Source organism: Leptonychotes weddellii, chromosome 4 (genome assembly GCF_054177405.1).
Source record: "Leptonychotes weddellii isolate Sample4059 chromosome 4, ASM5417740v2, whole genome shotgun sequence".
Taxonomy (NCBI): Eukaryota; Metazoa; Chordata; class Mammalia; order Carnivora; family Phocidae; genus Leptonychotes; species Leptonychotes weddellii.
In genome coordinates, this window is record NC_138372.1 from 82,134,437 (window position 1) to 82,149,269 (window position 14,833).

At 37.0% G+C, this 14,833-nt stretch overlaps 1 long non-coding RNA gene across 1 annotated transcript in view; it reads left to right on the forward strand.

The window, feature by feature from the left end:
* Positions 1 to 6: 6 nt before the first annotated feature.
* LOC145720848 (uncharacterized) overlaps positions 7 to 14,833 on the forward strand; it is an 82,363-nt gene continuing 67,536 nt past the window's right edge. The window contains exons 1-2 of the long non-coding RNA XR_014144067.1: positions 7 to 12,363; positions 13,096 to 13,237. This is a non-coding gene — a long non-coding RNA (uncharacterized LOC145720848). The remainder of the gene's footprint in view (positions 12,364 to 13,095; positions 13,238 to 14,833) is intronic.

Consider the following 14,833-nt stretch of genomic DNA (forward strand, 5'->3'; position numbering starts at 1 on the left):
TTTAGAGACATTTCATGGCAAATTGTTTTGCAAGACAAATAATCACTCACTAATTTAACTGATGCATAAATCACACTTTTCATACATTTGGTTTGCTTAGTAAATTGGATCTATATTGAAAAATATGAGATTCACATTATAAAATCTCTAATACCTACTTGACTCCCAAAGGACATCCTCAACATATAATATGCCAGATTGAGGTGGCACAATTTTAGACCTTGGAAAGATGATAAAAACTCCTGCTTCCTCACTCCCACCTGGCCCAAATTTGAAGGTGTCACAGAAGAGATTGAAGAAATTGGTAACACTGATAAAACAAAATTTACAAGTGTGAGAAATATTAAGAGAGAAAAGGTGTGTGCGTGCATGCGTGTGTGTGTGTGTGTGTGTGTGTGTTAAATGGAGTTGTGCTGCAGTCTTCTGGAACAGAAGGTCTGATACCTCAGAAGAAGAATGGATTGTGGGACAGCATTTAGGTTGCCTGTTTTGCCTCACTGCACACTGTCCTGGGTAGATCATTGTTTTCTCTTCCCTCATTCCCAATAAGAGTCAAAAAATTATGACACTAACCAAATACCACCATAGTTATGGCATAACAAGCACAGCTGGAATGAAGAGCAACTGATAACTAATCAAAGCAAAGTAGCAAGTCCCGAGCATTCCCTGTGTTATCTTCCACTCTCTCCAAAAATGAGGGCTGAAGAATTATACTTCAAGAGAAAATTGTTAAAGAATATAATGTGTGGGGAAAGAGAAATGGAAAATATTAATGCTCAAATAAGAGCTCTCTACCTTAGGTTGCATCCACATCTGACCCCCACATTCTAAATCTACCAGAAGGTGTGTCTGCTAGGACTTGGATTTTAGCTTTTCAACCGGATTACACATTAGCAGGCAATGTAGCTAATATTCCTGTAATACAAGAGATAACTAGCTCATTGAGAAAGGTAAAAACTACAATACAAAGATAATTCAACAATCTATTTGGAACCTAGATGTAGTACCATAAAAAATATAAGAACACTAAAGACAAAGAGAAATTTTTAAGTTGAGTATATTGCTAAAAATAAAGACAAATTAGATTGGCAACGAACACCTCAAGAGCAAGACTAAGTGCAAAAGAGACAATGGAGTGATATTTAAAAATATTTAGTGAAAAGAAACTTTGACTCTGAACATTATATCTAGGTAAATTGACATTGAAATAGATCAGTCTATAGCCAGACCTAAGAATACAAATCTTAAGGTTTGGCACACAGAACCATCTTTGAAAACAATCTTGGAAAAACATAAACAAATCTGGGGGTTTGCTAAGGGTGTGAGGTAATTTAGTAAAATCTACCGTTATTTTATAAATCAATCCAAACAACACTATAGAAGTAAATCCGAACAATGTAAAATTATAAATGATAGCCACACAAAGGGAGTAGTGGAAGGTGGGCAGCCTAGAGGAAATGGTCTTATTTGGACCAAGATCTAAACATTGTCAAGCTTAGGAAGTTGAAAACAAACAAACAAAAAATAACATATTTATAAGATTTATTCTATATAACACTATAGAATGTGTAACTTCCATGATAACAAAGAACCAACAAAAGATATGCAGGAAAGGAAAAAAGGGAAAAATTATATATGGCAAAAGGCTTAATATGACAACAACTGAAATAAATTAAAAATTTTAATTTCACCAATTAAAAGCAGTTAGCTATCATACTGAATAATAACAGTATCCTACTACACATTACGTATAAGTGATAGATTAGAACTAAAATGGTATAGAAAGTTGAAATTAAAGTAAAAGGAACCAATATACCCCACAGGTATGAATTAAACACACATTAAGTAAGCATTTCAATATCAGAAAAGAAACAGAAAATATACATACACACACATACACACACATGCGCACATGCTCACAAGATAATGCAAAGTAACAGTAAAAGAAAAATGATCAAAACCTAACAACATAGCCTCAAAAGATATCAAGAGAAAAACTGACAGAACTATAATGAGAAATTGGAAATTGAGAGTGGCTTTTTTCATATTGTTTTGTTTTTATGGAGGAAAAAACCCAAAGTTCATCTTCACAGAAATAAAATACAGGTGGATTAAAGCTTTAAATGTAGGGGGAAAAATGTAGAAAAAAAATATGGGTGATAGAAGAAATTTCAAAATACTTCTGTGACCTTCTGATAGAAAAGGACTTTTTAAGATTAGATCCTAAAAACAAACCCACAAAATAGCAGCCACCAACAAAGATGTATTTGACTATATCAAATAAAACTTTGTACTTAATGAAAGACAACATAGATAATGTAAACAAATGAGCTATATACTTGGAGAAGATAATTGCAAAGTCTGAGAGTAAAAACATTAACATTGGGAATATAAGTGGAACTCCAGGGAAATGTCAAGAAATTTATCAAAATCCAATATAAACATGGAAAAAGAATCGGAATAGGCCAATTTCAATGCCTTCCAGAGAAAACAAATTAAAGTACATGTGAGATACAAGTCTGCATCCACTAAACTTGGCAAAAATTAGAAAAAAAAAAAAAAAAAGATAATTCCAAGTGCTAGAATAAGGGCAGATAGAAAGCTTCACACACTGTGGGTAGAAATATCCTGGAAATAAATCTGATAAGATTTAATGAAAACCAAGTTAAATATCGTGTATCCTAGAACTCATCAACCTCACTCCCAGGAGTACACCCCAGATAATAAAATATATAAATAGTCACTTCAGTGTCTTATTGGCAATGGTTGCCTACTGAATCAGGGCGCCATCTCTCCACCTCTTTCCTTCCCTTCAAGAATCTGTCCTGGCACTAGTAGATGTGTTTTTGTTATTACAATTAAATGGTAATGATCTCAAGGTCATCAGGAGGGTTAGCACAGAGTCTAGGAACAGGATCAAACCAGTCAAAAATTGGGTCATGGAGGCTTGTTTGGAGTTTGTGCCTTCTGGCATTTGACCTTAGTCTGAGGATCAAGCAGTGCCTGTGAGCAAGGCTAGAAAACTGGGTTATTATGGCTTGTTCATGAGTCCCTGGTGATAAGCTCAGACAGAGAAAAACGAATCCAAAACTTAGATGAGTCTGAAAACCAGAATTTCAAAGCATGCGAAGAAAAGTAATATTAAAAAGCCAGTAACATTGGTGACCAAAGAAAAGGGATATGATAAAAGCTGAAAAAGAAGATTCTTCGATGAATATGCTTAGAATTTCCCAGAGACAAGATTGTTCTCCAATATATCCTCCCCCTTTCCTGAAGAAGTATTTTAATTCTTCACTCTAATGAACTCAGATGTGGGTGATTTGCCTTTGGGGGGAAAAAAAAAGCATCTCTCTCTTTTTTTAAATCCCTCTATGAGTCTCTTGATCGAAAATTTCCTGTAGTATCTATTTATCTATCTATCCATTTATTACTAAAATTATCCATTTTCTACCTACCTATCATTTACATCTATATAAATATTTGCATGCAGATACATTTCCTGTGGTTTCACCATAATAGTCCTGTTTTTCTTTCACTAGAAACCAAATACAGTTCTATCTTATATATTATAGCTCTTTAAATATTTGTAACAAATATCATGTATCTTTGTCTTTCATTCTATCAATTAAATATCCCAACCTCATAATTTTCCTTATGTGGCATAGATGTCAATGTCCTCACTATGATACTGACCTATTTCTCCAAATGTTTAATGTGGAAATCCTAAAGCTGAGGAATCAAACTTTACATGGTAGGGGAAAAAAAAAATGTAAAACAATTATAAGCCTGGAACCACAACAAAACTCACTCTTGATACTCATTTTCCTTCATGATTATTTAAAGAAACATCACAAAAAATATGGTCCAAGCAAGATCAGAACAAAGAAGCTGGAGTATAATGGGAAAAAAAATGTTATTCTTAGTCCAAAATCTGGATGGAAATTCCATCTCTGTGCCTCCCATGAGCGAGTTATTTGACCCTGATGAAGCTTGGTTTACTCAGCCTTCCTATGAGGATTTAAAAGACTTACTTCCATAATAATTTATGGCGTAAGGAATTATGTAAATAAACTCAATGAGTGCCACTTCAAAATGTTTGGAAATAATGATAAAATGTATTTTAAGAAAGCACTACCAAACTTTGAATCATACATTTTGACAAAATAAATATTTAAGTGCAATTCTGACAAAAGTGTGAACTATGTTCTTCCAGTTGGAGGGATTATTTTTGAAAAGACATGTCTCAGCAGCAGTCGTTTTCATCTAGCTCATGTGGATTAACCCTTAAGGTGGGCCCCCCAAAAAATCTATATTATTTTTCCATGGTTATTCTTCCCAGTTCTGATGTTTTCTGTATGATATATTTAATTGAATGGGACTCAGTGATGGAAGAGAGGCAATATTTTGTAACCGTGGTTGACAGTTTGCAATTGATGGGGAGGGTTCCTCAATAAAAGAGAAATCTGGAGCTGGAAGTCAATAAAATAAAAATGTGAGAAGCATGAAGACTTCACTTATATAAGAAAATTGCTGATTTTTATTGGAACTGGAAGGAAAATTATTATTCTAGGTCTGAGAGTGTCATGTAGTATCTTGATCCGTCATGGTTACCTGAAAGGGATCATTCTTTAAATTTGTATAGACATACACACCATGAATATATGCAGGAATGTAATAAAGTAGAACATAAATGAGCGTGGGCCTCTTCAGAATTCTGGGAGGAAAATGCTGTTGCTCAAATATGACAACCTGTGATTGAATGTGTAAGTAACAGTCAATATTTTGCCTTTAGAAATAGGTCATTACTGGCTCATCCAGGGAAGCAGAGAAGGATTTTAGGTTGTCAAGTCAAAGAACAATCTCAAAGTCCCAGCTTCTTGAGTTAGCAGAACTTGATCACTCCCTGAAGGAGAGACACTTGACATACTGAGAGAGACACGCTCAGCCATTAGGGTGCCTCTGCAGACCCATCCTTGACTCCGCATTGGAAAGATTGGCAGCTGCTTGCCCTTTCAGCCAGGAGAGAGAAAAAAAAAAAAAAAAGTGGCTACAGCAGCCATTACAACTCTCACTGCCAGGGAAAGGGACGTAGAGAATTCGAAATGGGATAAATAGGGTTGGCACTACAACGAAGATGTAGAGTATTAATAATGCACCAGGCAACTTCCTCACGATCTCCCTAGCCTTCCATCAAAAGCAACTGAGACTAATTAAATCAAGCCAAGTATTTCAAGTGACACATAAAAGGACTGGTCTAGCTATGAATTCTTTTCTCTGTTTGATACGATTAATGTTGCATTATACTACAGAAGGCCACTTGGTAAGTGGTTAAACCATGGTACATTTGGCATTCATGAAAGACTTTTTGCCATGTTGCAATGATGCTTTTAAGGCCTGACCACACAGTATTGAGTTTGGCTTTGATAGTGCCCTGGCAAAGGCTGGCTGGGGGAAAATAGTGGAATATTTTTCTCCAGCATGTAGTTAGCCCTGCTAACTACACATTTGTTCAATTTCAGATCAAAGAAACCATCCTGACTTACATTCCCATATATTTCTTTTATAAATGTTTAACTAATTCTGTCGACATAAATGCTCCGTGTAGATTTTATTATTACTGTTACTTGATTACTAGTTCATAATCATATAAAAGCTCATACTTTGTATTAAAAAAATTCTTCCACGTGTCCTCTTAATATCTTACTTCCACTCCAATTTTAAAATAAATTTGCAATCTTTAGCAATTCATGTTACATAGAATGCTACCTATATTGCCACAAAAAACATTGTGAAAGAACCATACGTACCTTAAGTTTTTCAAACCCGTTAGGTTTTCGGCTCTTGAGCGATGGAATCATAAGGGGTAATGCAAGCATTAACAATTGAATGTGATTTCTTAACAAATGAGTTTAGAGAGTAGGGAATGCTTAATTTAAACAAATTTTAACGAATGTTATAGGAAAAGAAAAAGAGATGTCATTATAGAATGTATGTAAGTACCATTGCCACAAAGACAGACTTATATGAGATTCTATTTCTCAGCAATGCTTCCTTTCAATGACATCATTTTCAACAAGGCCTTTTAGTTTAAGTTGAACTATCTCCAAATTTGTATTTGTCGCTATGGGTCCTCTTTTTTTTCTAAACTCATTTACGAAAACTAAGGATGGCCATCCTAATTAGTCTACAGGGTAATAACTTTTCACACATAAGAAAACTATTCATAATTTTTAAGCCCAGATAGATGAAAAATTATTTAAATGGAAAGTGGTAAATTTAGTGTGAAAAAAACTTAGAAGAAAGAATTCCGATTAGCCAAGGCTTGCATTCAAATAATTAAGAGCAAACCATTCCACACCGTGGAGTGGAAAGGTGAGATAAGAGGATGTAGCATTCTTTTTTTTTTTTTTAAGATTTTATTTATTCATCTGAGACACGGAGATAGAGAGAGAGAGAGAGAGAGAAGAGAGCCTGAGCAGGGAGAGAGGCAGAGGGAGAAGGAGAAGCAGGCTCCTTGCTAAGCCAGGATCCCGATGTGGGGCTCGATCCCACGACCCTGGGATCATGACCTGAGCTGAAGGCAGAGGCTTAACCATCTGAGCCACCCAGGTGCCCTGAGCATGTAGCATTCTTAAATATTTATCCCTCATTATACTATTCATTATTTAACACTTGCTAACATAGTACACAAGTATGTGTAATAGTACTTCTATCTCCCAGACCATAGCCATTGTTATAGCCTCAAAACAAAAAGCAGCATTCAGATTGGTTTGAAAGAGTGAACTCCAAAACATCTATGTCTGCGCATCATTGCATGGCTCTTGTTAATGGAGGTCATGGCAGGTCATCTTCAGAGGTACTGCAGGATACATCAGGAATGTGTCTACTTGCTGTACATTTCTAAGCATTCTCCTGGAAAATTTCTGGTTCCTGAGTGCCCCGTCTTATTTTAAATGGAAACAATATATCTGACCTAGTTTTGAGTACAGAACTTATATTCAACTAGGTTTAAGCTCCCTATCTCATCTGCCTCCTTGCTATGAGCTGAGACTTCTAGTAGAGCTCATTATCCAAAGGCTTCCTTCCAGGCATTAGCCCACTCAGGTAAAGTGGTCATTATTTCCCAAGGATCAGCGTTACTTTCTGAGTCTTTTTTTCAAAGCCACATTTGATTATAAGGATAGCAGTCCTAACAATTTCCCTCTCACTCATTTCTTCTTCCTGTGCAAAAGGCCATTGGTGGGACAGTCAAGGCTGAAGAGAACTTTTGTTCTTAACAATTTTAAAATCTAGGACAAATTGTCAGGAAAGTGACTCTATAAAAATTGACAAAATAAATTTCTCATGTGTCATATGCTAAATAGAATTCCAAGATTGCCAGCATAATCAGGTTTGTTTTATTCAAATGCTTTTTGTGGGGAGGATTTGTAAGTCGAGGATAAAATTCTATTTTAAGTGTTCTGATTACACAATATTAACCATAAGGATAAGGGCTCTGTTGTATTTACAATATCACCGAAGAATTGAAAGACATTATCAACTTTTATAGAAATGTGTTTATATATGTATAGAATGCATATTTATACAAACAAATATAAGAACTTCTCATTTTAAGGTGATCTATTGTTGTTGTTGTTGTTGTCATTTTGTTCAGATCATGAGCTTTGATCCAGTTTCTAAAAGTAGCTAAATTCATGCATTATATCTTCTCATCTTTGTTGGTCATCACGTTGACACTTTTAATTCCCTTCAATTGATTATCATGATTCAAGTTCATCTCTTTCCAACTTATAATTATTTCAGGAAGGATTCTGTGAACTGCCTATTTTGCCAGGGAAAAAAATTCAACCTCTGATTACTTTCTTTTATTTTTTTATGCTAGAGAGCATCTGAATCTTCCTTTAGCTTTGCTTCACTGCTTTCCAGAGCAAACTGCCAAGACCCTCCCATTATCATTCACCTCCCTAAACACTTCCATATCATTTCTCCTGTGTGTACTTTACCAGAATTACAGAACCAACCAATTTAATCTCTGATGCTTGACAGTATATTTCACAGGTTGGACTCTCTTTTATGTAATACTTATATATGTGGATTGATCAAATAAAATATTTAGAAAAGACTAGTTTTATAAGAGAAATTCTGATTATACCAATTTATACCATATAGGTCAGGCACATACTTTCATATTTATATCTCTATCTGCCTGTCCATCTATTTATCTGTCTATCTAGATAGAGACAGACAGATACATACATACATACATACACAGATACACATGCTTTCTTAGCTTGCAGCACATTGAGTAAATTTGCCCATGTTGCAGCCATTTGCTTACCTGTCTTTAAGGTATTTTAAGCCATCGTGTGTCTTTCTGTTTTTGTAGCATAATTCCTTTTGGTTTATAGCTGAATAAATAAAACATCCCATCACTTAAACCAACTCTTAAAGTTTGCATTACCAAGATAAGGATGTGGTGAGGATGTTGTTACATAGTCAATCACGGTTTTAGTGGGAGCTAAATAATAAATATTATTGCACTCATATCCTCTCTTTCCTAATATTTTACCCTTCCTTATTTGGCAGTTACTGGCAGATAGGAGACAATTAATATATATTTGAAAAGCAACTGATTAAATTGAATACTCTCAATTGTTTAAAACATCACCTTACGTGTTCTCATCTGTGTTGAACTAAAACCTTTCATCATTTACTGGTCCACCAGTTACATTCTTGTTTAAGTTATTCTTTTTTCCATTATAATCAACGTAACACTGGTTCTGTTTTATTTTGGTTTTGTTTTGTTTTTTTGTATTACGAATTTTTATGGCATTGTGAAACCCACTGAGAGCTCAATTAAGTAATTGAAACTGTTCTATTGTTTGGAGACTTCTACCTATCTTGTCAATTTTTGTCCAGATAAACTAGCATGCTTTTCTTTGAATATTTAGATGAAAACACCATAAATCATTTACTCATTATTATATGCATCAAACTTTATACAATCCGTAGCCATCATAACTGGTATCAAAACGAATCAGAACAGAGTGAGGAATGGTTTTTCTGCCATTTCTAGGGCATCGTTCGGCATTCCACTTTGCTATTGTCCCCATGTCTTCTTCCATCCCAGAGAAAGTTCCGTCTCCTCCTGCCTGGGGGCGCCACTGCCTCCCCAACCCCATGGAAGTACAGCACACCTCTCCTTTCTAAGGGACTTGGAATTTCAGGGCATGGTCTCTTTCTTCCTTTTACAACTTCTCCCCTTCTGGTTCTTTCTCATCCCGTTGTCACTTTTCAATACATATATTACTTAAACTTGCTTCAGTTAATTTCTCTTAGTAGCATCTGACCCTATTAACCAAATTCCTAGAGTTAAAATACTTTCTTCCCTCAGTTTTCCCTGATCCTTCACTCTCCTTATCCCCCTTCTACTTTAGAGGCTACTTACCAGTTTCCTTTGTTGTTATACATTCTTAAAGGTGAGGGTTGTCCTAGATTCTATTTGGGGAACTCTTTTTTGATTCCACATTCCCATCCATGTGTTCTCTTTCAAGAACCTTCCTTCCAGTTCCAGCTCAATGTTGCTGCTTCTCCATTCTAAACGCCCGGGTCCTCCCTCTCTTCTGAGCATCAAACACATCTATCCAATTGCTTCTCAGACCTCTGACTCGAATGTCCCACAGAACTTAAAACTCTTGTCTGTATCACTTCTCTATCTCTGTGGCTCTCGTAACAAATTATCACAAATGCAATAGCCTAAAGTGACACAGATTTATTCTTTTACCATTCTGCAAGTCAGAAGTCCTAAAATCAACATGTCAGCAAGGCTGTGTTCTTTCTGGGAGCTGTAGGAAAGAATTTATTTCCTTGCCTTTCCCAGCCTCCGGCTTTTTCTCACATCACTCCGACTTCTTCTCACATCACTCCGACTTCCGCTTCTGTCATTGTATCTCCTTCTCAGACTCTGACTTGCCTGCCTCCTTCTTCTTATGATTACATGGGGCCCATCTGTATGATGCAGGTAATCTCTTTATCTCAAGGTCCTTAATTTAATTGCCTCTGCAAAGTCCTTTTTGGCAATCAGGATGTGGACTTCTTTGGGGCCCCAGTGCTTCATCTGCCACAATCTACAACATTGAACCACTTCCCGCCACCCCAAACTTCTTCCCCCACTACTGATTCTCAGTGAATAACACTGCCATATATTCAGTACTTCAACTCAAAAACCTGCTGGGGTCATCCTTGATTCTTTTCTTTAATTTACTTGCTTGCTCCATGGATTCAATCACCAGGTTCTATTGATTTTATATTCTGAATATTTTTTAAAACAATATAACTCTCTCCATCTTTGCTGTTGCTTCCAAAAATCAGGCCACCATCACTTCTTGGCCTTTTAACAACTCTCCCCGCAGGTTACCTCTCATTACCTGTTCTATGTTCTTAAACATGATTCTGATTCTGCCAGTTCACCACTGAAAATCCACCAATGATTCTCCATGTCCCTCAAAAGAAAAATCAAACTTAGCTTATATTATAAATTTAGTGTTTCCATCTTAAACCTTGTCTCTCGTCATCACATCCTTATTTCCCACTTCCTTACTGAACTCAAAAGTTATATGAGCTCTTTCAGCTCCATGTGATTCATGATAAAATCATTTGTTTTGTCTGGAATGCTTCCTCTCTGAGTCCTGGAATCATACTGATGCCTCCTACCTATCCTACATGCCCCATTGTTCATACTATTTACCCCGGAAGCTCTCCTCTCTGTGTTTAGCTAATTGCCACCTTGCTTTTGTTCCCAATGCCCCTGCATTTACCAATTTAGCACTGTAAGATAATTACAGGCTCCTCATCTGTCCCTCTCTTCACATCATATGCTCTGGGAAGGCAGGATCTATGTCTTCCAAGGTTTTAGTTTATTCCTGTGGCTAGCACGGTCTTGTGCAAGGGCTCACTGTGTCCTGTTGAAGAAATGGGTTTGCGATAAACCGCACAATTTCTGAGAGTCACTAACTATAACTGAAGAATTTGATACTGATCAACATTCTCTGAACCATTTAGAGCCATTTCCATGAAACATTAAACATCTAAAATTCTTATTATATGCAGAGAAAATCCAATTCAATTAATGTCTGTGAAAATCATACTAGGCACAAGGCACTGTGTAAGCTACCATCAAATGTATAAAATTCACTTAGATTCCCTGAAAGTACTAATAAGAAAAATCTGCTAGATATAAAAACAACAATGCAACATATAATAAGATGCATGCTATAAGAAAAATCCACATAGATGCACAACTACACAAAAAGGAAATGATTATCATAACATGTTAGTGCACTTAGTCAATAGTTCAGACCGTAAAGACCAATGTCCTGGAGGTGGAGCCCAGGATCACCATCAGGAAGATAAAGGACAAGCATAGAGAAGACAGCCCCTGAGGAGAAGAGGCTCATCCTTCCAGGAACACAAAGGGGAGATGGCCACCTTTTTTTCTGACTGTGTCATCCTGAGTCGACTCTGCACTTGGTCCTACATCTGCAGAAGTGACTGTTGATTCTTCAACCTTGTATTCACAGTGTCCCGTGATGGCATGACTCTGCACTATTGCCATTCACCCAACCTAAGTTTAGAAATTACCAGTTTCAGTAATAGCTGAACCTGTTCAAAATGTTAATAAAGGTTTTGTTGCATGGTAACAAACAAACAAAGCACCCTGAGGAAATAAAGAGATTGTCTATTATTCATCTTTTTTTTAAAGCATAACATCTCACTGGGACTTGTTATATATGTATAACAGTTTTAAAATATGGCCCCATGGGGCGCCCAGGTGGATCAGTCGGTTAAGCATCTGCCTTCGGCTCAGGTCATGATCCCAGGGTCCTGGGATTGAGCCCTGCATCAGGCTTCCTGCTCTGTGGGGAGCCTGCTTCTCCTTCTCCTGCTCCCCCTGCTTGTGTGCTCTCACTCTCTCTCTTTCTCTCTCTCAAATAAATAAAATCTTTAAAAAATATGGTCCCATAAATCTCTGATTCCTCTTCATCAAGAAATGGGGCCGTTGTCCCTACATCTTAGATCTAGACAGCCTTGTGTCTGCTTAACCAATAGAGGACAGCAAAAGTGATACTATGTGACTTCTGAAGCTAAGTAATAAAAAGCAACAAGCTTCCTCCTAGTTCTCTTGGAATATTTACCCTCTTGACTCTAATTCTTGGGATGTTCTTTCTCAGAACCTACCTGCCATGATATAAAAAAATCTAAGCTACATGGAGAGTGGCCCAGCTGAGACTAGACATTTGAGTAAGAAAGTCTCCTGATGGTTCAGATGTTTGAGTCTTCCCATATGAGGCTCTAATAATCGTGGTAAGAGACAAGTAATCCCTCTGTGCCCTGTCCAAATACCTGGCACACGAAATCCACGTATATGATGAAATAGCCATTGTTTTATAGTACTGACTTTGAGGTGGTTTGTTATGCAATAATAGATACTCAGAACGAAGATAGTGGATCAGAAAGTATTTAAAGAAGGAAGCTGGAAAGAAGAATGGAAGAAAAGAAGAAAGGAAGAGAAGGGAAGGAAGGAAGGAAAAAGAAGCAAGAAAGACAGAGACAGAAATACAGAGACAAGATAGAAAAACAGAAAGACACAGAGAAACAGAAAGAAGAGAGAAAAGAATTTAATTAGAAAAGCAGGACATGTGGAAGAAGATAGGAAATCTCTAAGTCAGAGAGAAGGAGAAGGAGAGTTTTCTGAAAGGTAGGATTTAAGTTGGGACTTTGAAAGGTGGGTAAGACTTAAAGAGCATGGTGAGAGAAAAAACGGACCAAGTAGGTCAGTTAGGTGTCAGTCTAAAAAGCAAAAACCACTTGATGTATAGCAGGTATGAAGTGTTTAATATAGAAATCAGAGGCTTAGGCAACCAAAGAGAAACCTGGAATCAAAGGGCAAGAAAGCCAACAGCATTAGATGGGGGTGGGGGCGTTCTCACAAACATGGGGGAGAAATCTAACTCATTGAATCTCAATGTCTGGGTGTACCTGTGCTTGGAGAATAATGACTTCTCCTTCCCTTATGCCTTCCCACTCTTGTACTAGTATTTTTCCCTGGCAAACTATCCTGGATCCATTCAGGGAAAGGAATTCTGGGGAAAACATTTCCTGGCTCCGCCTCTATGTTACAGAGGAAGTGATGCTGAGTTGACAGTGAGCAATCAGCACGACGGGCCAGTAAGTGCTGGTAAGTCAAACATCAGTGTGGAGAGACACAGGTCATACTCAAAAAATAGCAAATCTCTACCTTAACTGGATTTTTTTGTGAAAGATAAGAATCGAAAAATTTGTTGGGGCCAGGTGTGTACTTGTTTTCTATGGGAACTAGGAAGAGGAAAACAGCAAAGGAACGAATAGCTGGGAGAGAAACTGCAGAATAATAATTAATAAATATGATTTGGTGATCACTTATGTTGGAGCTGAAACTGGGATTCACACCAAGGATGCTAAGCTACAAAGGCTTTACTTTTCCCCCTAAGGCAGTGTTTTCTAAATTTCTGATTTTTTATCTACCATCTTGAAGATTTGTGTTAAAATCCACATACCACCCATAGTATTACTTAAATTTTTATTTAAATATCATTATTTTAAATTAATAATTCTGTTACAAGGAGCTTCTCATCGTGTTCAAAAATGGAAGGTGAGTATCACCCAGCAGAATAGAACGTATCAATGCGAATCCTGACTCTGATGGTCAGAAGATTCCTGACACTCAATGTAAATAGAAACTATTTTCTTTCTTAAGATGGGGAAATAAGTGGTAACAAACTGTGACCATTAAGCAAGTTACACCAAGATTTATGCCTCCTTTTCCAAAGACAAATCATACATATATTGTAGCAAGGAAAGAAAACATACACTGTTGGGGGAAAAAAAATCCTATAAGAAACTTTCCTAATCATAAATTATACTTTCTTGGTTTTTAATATTTATAACAGTGAATAGAAGGTAACTTGCTCCCAGTGAAAACACTGGCTGACACCGTGACTCTTAAAATGAAACCAGAGGGGTGTGTTGGGAGTCACCCAAGCATGTGGATTCTGCCTCCAGAGGGATAAAAAAGGCTCTTAGGCTACCATTACCTGATCATGCCCATTTAGCAGGGCTGAGGATTGAGTATCCACCCCACTCTCGCTCAGAGGCCCTGCCAAAGATCGCGGTCATCCCACCTTTGATCAGAGAACTAAAGCAGTCAATCGTGTAGCCATATTGCCCAGCATTGTCTGGGAGAGACAAAGAAAGGGGGTTAAATACAAAGGGAAAACTTTAACTGGTGTGTGTCTCTTCTCTATGCCCATCTCCCTGAAACTGAAAGAATAAAAGGAGGGCTGAGCTCAGAAAGAGAAGAGAAATCTGAGTTTAAGGAGTCCTAAAATAATTATAAAAACAAAATGATCTTGCTGAATTCGGGCTAGGTATTTTTACCTGTGAAGGTTTTGCCACTGAGATCTGTTCATCCTTTCTTTAAAAAAAAAAAAAAGGTGATTATCAAGTGTCACGCAAGCATAAGGGCATACCAACATCAAATATGTTGGTCTCCTTGCTGTAATCAAGTGTCTGAAAGAAAATTGTAAAGAAATACTTGGTGAGATGATTCTGCTTAATGTTGTAGGAGGAACGTGTTCAATTTTCTTGTTGTTGATCTCGGTGTTCTTGTTTTGAGGGAGAGGTAGGAGATAATTCCAGAAGAAGTAAGAACAATCCCTGGTGTCAGGGAGTTCACTTTAGAAAAAGCTATTACAGAAATACAAGCAGGAAGGAGATAAAAGTCTAACTTATTAGT